This window comes from Phyllobates terribilis, unplaced genomic scaffold, assembly GCF_046119375.1.
Source record: "Phyllobates terribilis strain yellow unplaced genomic scaffold, ASM4611937v1 Scaffold_5348__1_contigs__length_52373, whole genome shotgun sequence".
Lineage (NCBI taxonomy): Eukaryota > Metazoa > Chordata > Amphibia > Anura > Dendrobatidae > Phyllobates > Phyllobates terribilis.
Genome location: NW_027368095.1, coordinates 10,266 through 23,537, shown reverse-complemented (window position 1 = coordinate 23,537; position 13,272 = coordinate 10,266). Strand labels below are relative to the sequence as shown.

Below are 13,272 nucleotides of genomic sequence, written 5' to 3'. Positions count from 1 at the left end.
AATTAATAAAAATTTATATCTCCCATAATATATTATAGAAAACAAAAATCTTAAAATGAAAATTTGTTGATCACAAAAACAAATATTTAATTCTAATCTAACTACAAATTTATATAAAAAATTACTATAAATTTATATAAAAAATTTAATAAAAAATTATATCTCCCGTGCAAGGCATGGGTCTAACACTAGTATTGTAGCTATAGATAGCTCATTGCTCAGGTTTTCTGTTTAGAGAGAGTCGGTGTCTCCGTTTGTGTTAATAAAGAAAAATAGTTGGGCTACAACAAAATAAAACGGGGTGTAACCCGCCCCCTTGAGTCATCATCCACAAAACCAAAAACCTCCGGAGGAGGAGAGTCCAACCTAGAGACACCTAAACTAACAAGAAGTGCAAGGGATACCTACGAATCTGCGACTCGGTTGGCTTCCCTGTACACATGACGGACCTGGAAATGCCAGTTCCTACGTAATAAGTCTTGTGCCAGAGACACGAGACTGGACAGGGGATGGCATCGATCCACAAGTTTACCCAGAAGCAGATTGACAAGAGTCGAATCTGTTTCCACATAAAGCCTCCTGATCCCGAAAGACCAAGCAAGTCTAAGCCCAGAAACAATTCCCCACAACTCCATTATCGCGACGGAACACACACAATGTTGTGGAGGAAGCCTCCAATCCAAGCTCCGCTGCAATCCCTAATCACCCCTCCCGTCGTTGCCCGCCCCGCCCTAACGGCCACGTCGGTGTTGAGCTTCACCCATCCGGCATCCGATCTCTCCCATGAAATTAGCACTTGTTGCTTTCCCTTGAAAGAGTACTTTGTACCCTCGAAAACCGCTTTGCAATAGGCTTGGTTCTTGGTAATGATCAACGGTGCTTTATTGCCACTGAAATCTTCCACCACTTCCAAATGTTCCAAATCACAGTTGCAAAAACACCCGCCCAAACCATTCCCTCGTTCGAATCCTACATCAAATTAATTCTAATTCATTGAGCAAAGTTAGAGTAAAAGAAATCGTACCTATCAAACAGCGGAGGGGGCTCCTCTCAAATATGCAAGCTCTCCGGGCAATCTCTAAGGAGGTGCAATAATTTCTCCGGGGTGTTATTGCACACTAAGAACAAATCTGAGCGAGCCATGTGACGCCTGACCCGTCCGGCATTGCAAAGAATCACGTCCCGGAAAACAAGCCAACAAAGTAACGCGCCCGTTCTTGGCACCGGAGCCTCCAAATCTTCTCGTAGAACATGCGATCAATTTTGTTCTCTGCGCTAGACTACATGATAGGACTGTAAGCACTTGCCACTATATAATTCCCATCCGTCGAATCAGTCCAGCAGAGAGCGTCACTGTCTAGCTGGCCCTCCGTAACAGGTGTCGCAGCAATAGCCAGCGCGACTTGGCAAGGCAGCTTCGCTGCGAAGTTGTTCCAGTCCCAACCCGTATCGTGGTTCCAGTAATCGCTGACCCGCAGCGTCTTCTCTTCAGCTGTGACATGATCAATCGCGCAGTCCACCAGTGGCTTGTCAATGACCCATTTTTCGGTCCAAAATCTAACCGTATCCCCCCTCCTAACATGCCACTTGCTACCCGGAACAACCACTCTATCAATTCCTCGCTGAATAACGCGCCGCATATGTGAGATATCAGCCTGCTCTTCCTGGTTTGGTCTAACATATTTAGCCTGAAGCACGTCCGCCCACAAATCCCCATTGAATGAATAAACCGCCATGAGAGCTTCCCATTAAGATCTAAATTAAATTCACTCATTTGCTTGATACCAAGACCCTCGCACTCCTCCGACTTGACAACATTGTCCCAACTAATTAAATGAATCTTCTTAGCGTTCTTCCAACTATCCCAAATGAAGGACCGAGTCGCCCTATCGATCCGCTTACACATTTTATCCGTGAGAGAAAGTGTAGCCATAGTGTAAACGAGGAGAGAATTCAACATTGACTTTGCAAGGGTAACTCTCCCAGCAAAGCTAAGGTGCTTCCCTCTCCAACCACTAAGACAGTTGTTAATTTTTTGGAGGAGAGGCTCAAACGTGGAAGAGTTAGCCGACTTGTGGAGGATCGGAATACCAAGGTACACTACAAGGTCATTCATGACCTCAATACCACTTTCCCTACCAAGAAGCTACATGAAGCTTTGATCAACATTGGGAGAGATGAAAAGCTTGGATTTGGCTTTATTAACATGTTGCCCAGATGACCGACAAAAGTGGTCAAGACAAGCCTGGATCTCCCTAAATTGACTCACTGAAGCTTCCCCAAGCAGAATAATATCATCGACAAAGAAGATATGAGAGATCGAAGGCCCTCCCCTAGAAGCACGGATTGGTTTCCATCTCCCCTCCTCAATCGACTCGGTAATAAGATGGCTAAGTCTCTCAACGCAAAGCAGGAAGATGTAAGGAGATATAGCGTCCCCTTGTCGGATGCCTCGAGAAGGCTTAAAACTGTTCGTTCTTTCCCCATTACAAAGAACATTCAAAGAATACGACAATATACACTCCTTAATCCATTGAACCCAATTGTTAGGGAATCCCGCGTCAATCAAATAATCCACCACAAAGTCCCATTGAAGGCGGTCATAAGCCTTTTCAAGGTCAATCTTCATAAGCATCCAACCTTTCTTGCCCTTCTTCTTTCTCATAGAATGCACACACTCTTGGGCGAGGACAATATTATCCGTAATCAATCTAGCGGGCAAGAAGCTTCCCTGGCAAGGACCAATCAACTTTGGCAACACTCTTTGAATACGGTTAGTAAGCATTTTCGTAATAATTTTATAAAGAACGTTATAAAGGCTAATAGGTCGAGAGAGTGATACCTTGTACGGGTTACTCGTCATTGGAATAAGGGAGATAAGAGTGTCGTCTAGGCCGATATGAAGTGAATCACTAGAAAGGAATTCACGAACCGCCTCAACGACCGAAAGTCCGACCGAGTCTCATCACTTGGGGTAGAAAACCGGTTGAAACCCGTCAGGACCCGGGGCCTTTAAGGCCCCCATACCTCTCACCGCGCATGAAATCTCCATGTCACCGAAAGGCCTATCAAAATCAGCTCAAACCTCCTTGTCAATTCTCAGAAACATGTTGTAAGGTGTGACAATCGGGAAGATCTCCTCCAGGGGGAAAGAGTAGAGGTCCTCAATGAACTTGATCACCATGACTTCAAGAGCATCTGGTTGCGCAATCCAACCCCCCCGGTCGTTCAAGAGCGCCTTGACTTGGTTTTTATGCCTACGAACCAAGGTAGAGCCATGGAAGAAGGAAGTGTTCCTATCACCGTCTCTAAGCCAAAGCTCTCGATTTTTGCTTCCACGTAACCCCTTCTTGATTATAGACAAGGGCGAGATCCTCCTGAATGGCACGTTCCTTAGAAAGAACTTCATATGTCAGCGAAATGGCGATCTCACCTTGAACAATGCCAAGGTCAAGGATATTCTTCTTCTTACACTCCTCGACATTACCAAAAACATGCTTATTCCACCAAAGAATCTTGCCACAGAGATCTTTTAGGGCCACATTCGTCAGTTTATCCGATCTCCATGATCTACGGATAAAAGGAAAGAATTCCGAGTGCGACATCCATGCCGCCTCAAATCTGAAAGGGCGCCGGCTCAACCTTGAATTCACCGGAGGATCAAGAAAAAGGAGGAGAGGGTGATGGTCCGGTCCAAGCTTCATAAGATGCTTGACCGTAGCATTAGGCCACTCAAGAAAACCCTCCATCTTAACCATTACTCGGTCAAGGCGTTTCGCCGCAAAGTCATCAGTAGTAGATCCCGGAGACCAAGTAAAAGGATCACCCGAAAACCAAGGTCAATAAGACCAATGTTATCCACAAGATCTTGAAAGTCACCCGAGTCCGGGTGGAGCTCTACCGACCCTCCAGATTGCTCCTCGATATTAAGAATACAATTAAGATCCCCTCCGAAATACACCGGGCTGCTAGACAATTACACCCATCCTTAATCGTCTTCCAGAAGTTCCTCCTACAATGCACGGAAGGTGGGGCATATGCAAAAATAAATTGCATAGCTCTACCTTCTTTAGAAATAGACGCACGAACAAACCGTGGTTCCACTTCTCAATAAATACCGAGATAGACTCCGAGTTCCAAGCAATAAAGATACCACCCGATCGCCCATTGGAATCCACCACACAAGAGTCCCCTAATCTAAGTTTATTGCACGCATAAGAAGCCTTCACACCCGCTAATTGGGTTTCAAAAACATCCATGAGATCCACACAATTCCTATGAAACAAATAGTTCGCATTTTCCGGAAAACCGACCTTACTGGCACCACGACAATTCCAAAGTAGAAAGTTAATCATTGGATATAACGGGGTAAGAGGACGGATCCTAACTCACTTGGAATTATTTCTACCCCTTCTTGGCCTTTGGCCCGAGGGTACCACCTAATGCGTTTGAGACTTGATTGTCACCTTCGTTTTTTCCAATTGTTCAGCAACCAGTTTAGGCTGAAGTCCAGCACTTGGAAGATCGATGGGCTCTTCCTGAATAGGATCACCTCCAATGCAGTCCACGGGCCCGGTCGAAATAATACTAATATCTAGCATGTTGCCTACAACATAGTTGGGCTGCTCGATGAAGAGGGATGGAGTTTTGTCCAAGTTTCAGGAAGAGGGGTGGAGTTTTATTACTATTTTTTTGAATAATATTACTACTTTTTTTGGAATCCTCCCTAACTGGGAGGCAATCCCGCATTATCATGATTGATAATGCTTACAAAGGAACAAAGAAAAACTAAGGAGTAAAGGTTGTGATAAACGCAACCTTTCTCGCAGAGTCCTGATATGATAATCAGGTATATTACATATATTACATAGATAGCTCATATAATATATATCAATATTTTCCGCATCCTTAGATGCTATCATATCAGCAGCCTTGTTGTTTTCTCTGAAGCAATGGAATATCTTTACTTCCTTGAAGAAACGAAGCTCGTTGTGCACTTCTTCAATAATATTCTTGATGCTCCACGGGACCTGCCAAATTTTAGGAATTGCATTGATGACCGTTAAATACTTAAATTATCTCCTTCTATAATTATATTATGTAAGTTAAGATGTTTAGCTAATTTAATGCCCTCGATTACGACAATAGCCTCACCTTGAATTACAGATCCAACATTTATTCTATTATGGTGTATTTTAATAATATTACCATTATTATCACGAATAACATTTCCAATATAAGCATCTCCATTTGGGTAATAAGAAGCGTCAAAATTTAATTTTAACCACCCAGCTTGAGGTTTTTTCCAATTTGTAATATTTTTCCTTTTCTTATAATTGTTATGTGTGATATCCTTGTTATGTTTTGTCTTATTACTATGTTTAGCAGAATTAAAGTCTTTAGAAGCAGTCCAAGAGTGAAATAGAATGAAGGCCATTGTTTTGGGGATATTTGAGCTATCAAAGATCAATTTATTTCTATTTTTCCATAGTTCAAACCATAAAAAAATATTATTATCAATATTTTTGTTGTTGTTGAGAAAGTATTCAAAATCGTTGATAAAATTGTTCGAATAAGTGTAATCGATTTTCTTACATATTCTTTGTTCAAGTATGTGAATCATAGTAACGGTAATTGGACACTCAAAGAAAAAATGAGACGTTGTTTCTATTTGTCCGTTGCAGGGTGTGCAGTGATTTGGAACTCGATTGAAATATATATTTAATCTTTCCGTCGTTGGAAGACAATCAGATAACGCTTTCCAAAGAATTTTTTTATTTTAGGTGGAATATTGAGATTCCACATTTTAGTAAAAATAGTATAATTCAGATTTGTACAGTAATTTTTAGTTAATTCAACAACTGTTTTGGTGCTGAAATCCCCTAAGCTAGATAAGTTTCAAATTAATTTATCCTCAATTTCCGAGGATGGAATAAATATCTTGATGATTTGGTTGACAATATTGATAGGTAGAAGAGTGGCTAATTTAATTGGATCTCACTCTTTATTAGTTGTTATAAATTCCGAAACTTTCGTATTTATATCATGAATTAAAGAATGGTTTAATATCAATATTAGGGATCTAATTATCATACCAAAACTTTATATGTTTGCCATTACCTACTATCCAAAATAACCCATTTTTAAATTTATTGAGCAGATGAAGCAAACAGCCAAATTACCAAGAGTGTTTGTATTTTTTATTGTAAGTGAGTATGTTTTTATTTTTTATATTTTTTTCTTTGATAATTTTAACCCACATATTATTATTATTAATAATAATAATAATTTTTTATAATAATTTTATTTGTAAAGCTATATTAATATTTTTTGCTTTCTGACTAATATTACTACTTGCCTCTTACCGTGAATGCTCAGTTGATTTCAGACTTTGTTATTGGTGCTGAATTTGGTGGTTGAATTCACTAATTAATGAATTTTGTCCAAGTTTGATCTGCTCTCAGATTGCATTCGAAGAAGTGAATGTGAGTGATGAATTTAGGAAATCGTAGAAAGTAGGAAGAAACCCTAGCCTTGGCGAGACATCTGAAACCTTTCTCATGCCCGGCCTTCTTCAGATTCTCACAACCCTCCCTCCGTCCCTGCGACTCTCTCACTTCTCATCCCAAGCACCAGATCAGTGGAGGAGAAGTATCCACTTCCGGCGGTGAAGGTCAGAACCAAGATGAGCAGATTCTGAAGCTTCGAGTCCTTATACAACAACACCGCTGTGATTCAGCACAGATTCTAACGAAGTCCTTGATACTCGATTCCAAACCGCTCTTCTCTTCTGCCGTCGATCTCTTCCCTCGCTTCTGCGAGTCTAATCCGCCTCTCAGACGCCCTTTAGCACACATGCTATTCGCTGTTTATTCAGACTTCAGAGTCGAAACAACTTGCTAATGAGGCTGTGCAATTGCTCGGGTTGATGAAGAGGAATGGAGTTCTGCCTCCTTTGGTTTCTCTGAATGTGCTGAAACACATACCATCAGAATTTGCACTCACAGAAAACCCATGTCATTGTTCAGTGTGATGCAGGAAGATGAAAAGTCTTAGTCTATACATACTCAAACATCAGAGATTTTGAATACTGGGAGTATCCTAAACAAGGGACCAATTTGGAAGATAGTACCGCATAGCAATGTGATTCTGAAGTTTCTGGTCAGTCCAAAGATGTAATCTTTATGTCTGAAACAACACAGCAGATGATGGTTTATGATATTAATGCTGCTGATCCAGTTTTGCAAAACGTCACAGAAACCGTCACTGATCCCATCTGACTGCTTGGTTCCAGAAGTTAGAGAATTAAGGGATTATAAAGAAATTAACAAGGAAGTGTCTTTACCCCCTGCTGGTAAAATTCTGGATGTGGACTCAGATCATGAGACTAAACATAGTTCAAGTATTATGCTAGATATAGATCCTTCAGCAAAGAAAATTCTGACAGGAATGAAGCTTTGTATACAAAAAACTGATAATCATTTATCTACTAATTTGGATCCTTCTGAAAGGATAAGCAGTAGCATGATTTGTTAATTCGTGACTCAGATATGGTCTTGGAAGGAGAAGCCTCAAAAATCCAAAGCAACTCAGGTACTTTTAGATGAATAATATTCTATCATGTAAATTTACTTTTCTTCTGTGATTGAGCTGGGTTTTAATTGCTTAATAAGATCACATGAATGCTTCTTTTGACAGTTAAGCGGATGAATAATCAAGAAAGAGGATATATCAGATTTCCCTTCAAGCATTTACTGCAAGTCCCATTCAAGAGGAAGGCTGCAGCTTATAGACAGAAGATAAAGGAAGTGATAACTTAAAGCTCTCTGTTTTGTTGATTCGATTTACACTAATGAACCTTGTATATGTTGTATATATTGTTAGCTACTGTGTTATTTCACGAGAATGATACTAAATCGACATCAAATTTTTGTTTCTTTTGTGTTATGATTCATTCAAGTGGTATATGGCTTATTCAAGACACATTCTTTGACTTTCCAAAAATTCTTGTATGTTATATAACTAAAGCTATCATGTTCCATTATCTGGGATATTCTACGTTCCATTTGGTATACCAGAATAGTGATATAATTTTTAAAGTGACAATAAAAATATGAAAACGGATAATATAGCTATGATGCTGTCTTTATAAAATCGTTTACATGTTTAAGACAACCATATCTCTATTCGCACCTATCAAGAGTTGAAAAGAGAAAAGTTTCTCGAGTTTATTCATTACTATTTCTTTCAATGTCTCGAAAAGTTTTTTATATCTCAACCATTTACACTATTAATATCATTTAAATCTACTTTTCATACGGAAACATGAGTATAAAAAGGGAATGACATAAGTATTTGTATGAAATTGACACTATTAAGGGATTATAAAAGCAATTGATTACAATAATATAAATTTTATTTTGGTGGGTAGTAAATGTGAAAAATGGATAATAATGCTACGACACAAACTTTCAACTTTTTTTGCCTAATATTGAAGACAAAACATACATTTATTCATACTTGTCTAGAGTTGAAAAAGTACAGCAGAAAAATTGCAAAGATAAAAAAAAAAAAAGTGTTCACTCATGACCGCTTCTTCTTTAGTCTCGAATAGATTATTTATCATCAGCTATTCATACTATTAGTGTCCTTGAAATATATCTTATGTACAAACACGTGAGTAACCAAAAGAAATGACACAACTACCTGTATAAAATGACATAGTCATGGAGTTATAAAAGCAATTAATTACAATGATACAATTATTTAGTTTGGTATATAATAAACGTGAATAATGGGTAATAATGGTATAACACAGCCTTCAAAGAATTTAGCTAGTATTAATGGCAATCATACATTTCTTCATACTTATCTAGAACTGAAATAGAACAATAGAAAGAGAAAAAAAAACTGCAAAGAGAAAATTTTCTCGAGATCATTCACGATCGCTTCTTCTTTAGTCTCGAATGACTTCTTTATCATCAACTATTTATATTATTAGTTTTATTGGAACATTTGTACAAACACAAAAGCATCCGAAAGGAATGACATAACTACTTGTATAAAAATGACATAGTGAAAGGGTTATAAAAGCATTTGCTTACAATGATATAATTTTTAGTTTGGTTTATAAGAAATGTGAAGAATGGGTAATAATGCTATAACACAACCTTGGACAAATTTAACTAATAATGAAGTCCTAAAAAAAATCTAGAGTTGAACTGTAAAGAGAGAAGTTTCTCGGATTTATTCATGAGCGCTTCTCCCTCAATCTCGAAAGACTTGTTTATCATCAAACATTCATTCTATTAGTGTCCTTGAAATCTATCTTCGTACAAACACATGAATATCTAAAATAAATGACATAACTATTTGTATAAAAATGTCATGGTTGAGGGGTTATAAAAGCAACCGAGTGCAACAATATAAATTTTAGTTTGATAGGTAGTAAATGTAGAAATTGGGTAACAATGTTACCTTGCAACCTTGCAAAAATTTGTCCAATATTAAAAACAACTATACATCCATTCATCCATATAAAACATAATATTTTACCCAAACAAAAAACTTTCTCAAATGCATTTATGATTGCGTCTTCCTCGATCTCGAAAGACTTCTTCTTCTTTTTCTATTCGAATAAAATAAATTTCATTCTCGGTTCAACTCAGCTCTAAAACAATAAATTTAGATTTAGGTTTGTTTTGTAAGTTATTGATAAAGACATTACAAAGATCTTTTTAATTATAAAAAGAAAAGTAGTGTTTGAATTTGAATTTTGTGAGACATAAAAAACATATAAAGGTAGAAAAAGTACATTTTTGAAATAAAGTCTTGATAATAATTTTACATAATGTAATATCTGAATTTTCATTCTTATTACCTTTTCTTAATGATGTTTCTTACTCCCTCTTAAATCTTACCCACTTTATGTCAATAGAGACAATCTGTTTGATTTCTGAGAGAAAATTTATGTAAAATATTCATAGGTGGTTGACTGTTGTATAGATGATTCATTCACCCTCTTCCTTATTGTGGATGCTCAATTGAATTTAGACTTTGTTATTGGTGCTGAATTTGGTGGTTGGATTCACTGATTACTGATGATATTTGTCCATGTTTGATCTGCTCTCAGATGGCAATCGAAGAAGTGAATGTGACTAATGAATATCAAGAAATTGTAGAAAGTAGGAAGAAACCCTAGCCATGTTGAGACACCTAAAACCTTTCTCATGCCCGACCTTCAGATTCGCACAACCCTCCCTCCGTCTCTGCAACTCTCTCCCTTCTCATCCCGGCGGAGAAGAAGTATCCACTTCCGGCGGTGAAGGTCAGGTCCAAAATGAGCAGATGCTGAAGCTTCGAATCCTTATCCAACAACACCACTATGATTCAGCACAGATTCTAACCAAGTCCTTGATACTCGATTCCAAACCGCTATTCTCTTCTGCCGTTGATCTCTTCTCTCGCTTCTGCACGTCTAATCCGCCTCTCAGACGCCCTTTTGCCCTCATGCTATTCGCTGTTTGTTCAGAGTCGAAACAACTTGTTACTGAAGCCGTGCCATTGCTCGGGTTGATGAAAAGGGATGGAGTTTTGCCTCCTTTGGTTTCTCTGAATGCGCTGCTCGAGGGGTTGGTCTCGTCTCGTCGGTTTGATACTGTGCTCAGTGTCTTTGATGATGTAGTTAGTTCAGGCATTAGGGTTGATAGGTTTTCCTATGGGAAAAGCAGTGCAATCGGCTGTGAAGATGGGGGATTTGAGTAGGGGAATGGAGCTTTTTCAGGCGATGGATACAAAACTTGGTGCTAATATTTTCGTTTACAATGTTTTGATCAGTGGGTTCTGTAAAGAGCAGAAGATGAGTGATGCACGCAAGCTGTTTGACGAAATGCATGAGAGAAATTTGGTACCGAGTCAGGTGACTTACAACACCCTCATTGATGGGTACTGTAAAGCTGGTGATATGGTTGCTGCTTATGAGGTGAGAGAAAGGATGAAGCTGAAAAGAGTTCCACCCAGTATCATTACTTTCAATTCATTACTTGGTGGCTTTTGCAAATCAAAGGGGATGGAGAAAGCATATGAGGTGTTGAACGAAATGAAAGAGCAAGGTTTTCTTCCTGATGCATTCACTTACAGCATACTAATGGAAGGACATTCAAGATGTCATAATACTGATGACATGCTGGCATTTTTTGATGAGGCACTAGAAAAGGGGATTCAGATCAACAGTTATACTTGTGGCACTCTGTTGAATGGGTTGTGTAATGAAGGAATGGTAGAAAAGGCAGAAGAGGTTCTAAATAAGCTGATAAAAAATGGCCTTTCACCTACTGAGGTCTTGTGCAATACAATTTTGAAGGGATATTGTCTTACCAATAACTTGGAGAAAGCAGTCTCTGTTTTTGACCTGGTAGAGGCTAGAGGTTTAAGGCCAAGTGTCATTACATTTAACTGTTTGATTGGAAAATTCGGTGAGGTTGGAGATATTGAGAGGTTGGAGGAATGGAGAAAAATAATGAGTGAAAAAGGAGTTCTTCCCACAGTGCAGACATATAACATCCTTATTAATGCATATGGAAGAAAATGCATGTTCGATCAGTGTTTCATGATCCTTGAGGCTATGAAAAAGGAAGGCTTAAATCCCAATGTTGTAACATACGGCTCTGTTGTAAATTGTCTTTGCAAAGAACACAGGATTCTGGAAGCTGAACTGTTGCTCAGAGAAATGGAGGGAAGAGGAGTTGAACCGAACACACAGATATACAATATGATCATCAATGCTCATAGTAATTTAGGTAAGTGGCAGTCAGCTTTGGGTTTTTACGATGAAATGTTGAAGAACAAGGTTGTTCCAACACTTCAAACATATAATGCTCTTATCAAAGGTGTTTGTAAGAAGGGAAAAATGGACAAAGCTCAAGATTTGTTCACAGAGACGAGATTAAAGGGGTTAGAACCTGATGTTATAATGTATAATACTCTGTTCCAAGGATACATTAATTCTGGAAATGTATCAAAGTCTCTTGAGCTGTATGAACAATGAGAAGTAGTGGTATTCAGCCAACTCTAAGCACCTACCACATTTTTATGAGTCTATGCAGCAATTCAGGGCTATCTCTGTTGGATGATTTGCATAAGGATTTATTACTTTTCGGTTTGAAACCTGATAGGCTCATATACAATACTTTGATTAGTTCTTACTCTGAGCATGGAGATCTCAAAAGGCCCAATCTTTGCATTTTGAGATGATCAATAATGGGGTTGATCCTGATAAAATGACATTTAATAGTTTGATGTCAGGACACTTCAATGTGGGGAAATCACAAGGAGTAATGGAGCTTGTTAGTGACATGAAGGCTAGAAAATTACCTCTGAAAGCTGATACTTATTGTGTTCTTGTTGATGGATACTGTAAAATTAAAGAGTATGCGGTGGCATACACATGGTACAGAGAAATGATTGACAGTGGATTTCTTTTACCTGTTAGTACTTGTAAAAGACTTGTGGAAGGTCTAAGGGAAGAAGGAAGGCTTAAGGAGGTTGAGATTGTCTGCTCAGAGATGAGTGTTAATGGATTAAATGATGAAAGCACAAGTAAAGATATATCTGCTGCTGCTTAAAACAGGTTAGGGATTAATTGAAATGCTTATGTTTTATTTTTCACATACTTGCTTATAGGAGGTGGCTTCTTTCAGATCTTGTTGGCTTGTTCTTTAGCTTAGACATTGACACAAACCCTAGATTATCTACTTTATTAGTTTTGTTTACTATTTTCCATTTTCTGGTTAGTTGGGTTGATTTCCAGATTGTCACTTCTTAGAGCACCAGCAGTGGTTGTTTCTGGTTAGTTAGTTATTTTGATCTAAGAAACTGCTAAAAAAAACCAACTAGATTTTAATGGTTAAAATAATGGATGTAGGATGGATTTAATTGATTGTGGTAAAGCTAAGGTTAAAAACTTTTGCTAAAAAACTATAGATATGGGACTAGATTTTTTAGATGATGTAAATCAGTAAATGTAGTCCCCACTTGATTAACCCTCGTATGTTTCTGCTGTCCTTTCAGATGGTTCGCATGAAGCTTGAGCTATCCATATAAAATGTGAAGACCAGATTGAAGAGTTTTTTACCTATTCCTTATTACTGCCATGGATTATCAGCAATTCTGTTATAAGGTATCACTGCTTCTAATCTAGCTCAGTTGTAATACATGTGATCTGGTGGGTGCCTCACACTTCTGTTTAAGTATATTATTTAGTACCTTGATTTG

General features: G+C 38.2%; 1 pseudogene; it reads left to right on the top strand.

The window, feature by feature from the left end:
* Nucleotides 1-10,203: 10,203 nt before the first annotated feature.
* LOC141250084 (uncharacterized) lies at nt 10,204-12,623 on the top strand (annotated as a pseudogene).
* The last annotated feature ends 649 nt before the right edge of the window (nt 12,624-13,272 follow it).